The sequence below is a fragment of the Acanthaster planci genome, linkage group LG08 (assembly GCF_054643075.1).
Source record: "Acanthaster planci isolate LZ-2023a linkage group LG08, COTS_SCS, whole genome shotgun sequence".
Classification (NCBI taxonomy): domain Eukaryota; kingdom Metazoa; phylum Echinodermata; class Asteroidea; order Valvatida; family Acanthasteridae; genus Acanthaster; species Acanthaster planci.
Window position 1 is genome coordinate 6,734,164 of NC_141784.1, and position 1,772 is coordinate 6,735,935.

Sequence of the window (1,772 nt, forward strand, 5' to 3'; positions counted from 1 at the left end):
CAACATTTGCGCGCAAATGGTACATGCTGCTGGTAGACAACCAGCGAAAGGGCGCCATCACCACTGACTACTAAGCCCAGTTTGATTGGCTAGCTGATGAGGCGAGTGGCTGTCTGCGGCATGACGCGTGGTTATTGGGCAGGATGAAAAGGCTCGAAGAACGTGTTCTCTAGTCACGTACGGCTGTTTAGAATAGACGCATCAACAAGGGAACCATGACTGGTATTATTTGCGTGTGGGGCTCTACGACAATTTGCTCGATAGAGAGGAGGGTGGCAGAAGGGTGACTCGGTACGAACAGACGATAAAAATGCATTTCCTCTATTCGTTATTCTTCAAATTGAAAGTTTAATTGCAGAAATAATTTAATCTTGTCTTTCTGTGACCAGTAAAATCACGAAGTGTAGACAAGTTTTATCTTGATAAATACGCGTTGAATTTATCAGACTTTTTGACGTAGTTATTTTCATCTGTTTATATTTCATTGGACGAAATGTTGGACAAATTTTTGATCAGTTTTGTTTCATGTAAAGTGTTTCACCAGCCGCATCTCAAAGAAGGAAAATCGACTTGACCCGTCTCACTTCTCGATTTTTGAGGATGATACATGCAGAGCTGGGTGTCTAGTCCATAGGCCTTATACAGGCTCACCCAATATATCATACTGTGTGCGCATCAAGCCGCATCTGTCTACGTTGGAATAACATCTCAACATGGCAAGACCAGACATCTAACATCTGGGTAATGCAAGGAGGCGTTGGCTTGCCTAGCCTTGTCGGAACCGAGATAAATATGAACGGGTCGGTGAACTATAGGCAAACCGTATACATGTAAAGGCTATCTGGTCTGTTAGTGCTCAAGGAAGAAAATGCGGTTAATATGGTGGTTGCTACAGGCTAAATAGCTAGATCCCAGAAAATGTCACTCATGAGATATTCAGGCTAACTTAATAAAATTACGAAGCTTCCATTCCTCTTCTCCGAAAAAGTGGTAGATTATGACTATGACCAAAGGCCTGTGCAAACCATTGCTAATAACGAGGATGAGAACCCCGCCAATATACGCCCAAATTCTGTTTTTGCTATCACAGCAAATATGCACCTTGATATCCCATCGATTTTACAAGAAAGGAAAACTTCCTTACACTGAGTGATTCTTGCGGTGATAAAATTCGGCTTCCGCACGGAATAAGGATTAAGGAAGTCCTTAAAAATGTTATTAAAGTATACAATCATTCACAATGTGTAATTGATAACTTAATGGAGTGTCGGATATTGCAATGCAAGCCTGTATCTTTCCGAAGAATTCCGTTGGTCTTTTGGTGAAGGTCTTCTTGAATTAGATGTGTTTAATACCACACACCTGTCGCTCATGTATTCAAGGCCATAGCTCCTCTTGATCTAACCGCTGTCATCATTCCAGAATGGAAGAAACTATTAACTGACTATAACGAATCTGGACTCGGTGCCTTGACGGTTGACGTAATGAGCACATTTCAGGAGGGAAGGTTTTCAGCGATCTTTTTGGTACAAGCACTGTCGGCTTTTTCTCTAGTGTGAATTTTTGCAGAACTTACAGGGATCAGTGGAAGTTTTCCTGATGGTGTTAATGTTCTCGTCGTCGATTCTATGACGCAGTGGTCATTGTTATTATTGTCACTGATGTTGTCAATGTCGTTATTTCTAATCATTATTTAACTGAAGCGTTTAATTCTCAAAGACACCCCCTTTTTAGCTGGTGTCAGTGAGGTCAAATAACAATTCTAGCATGAA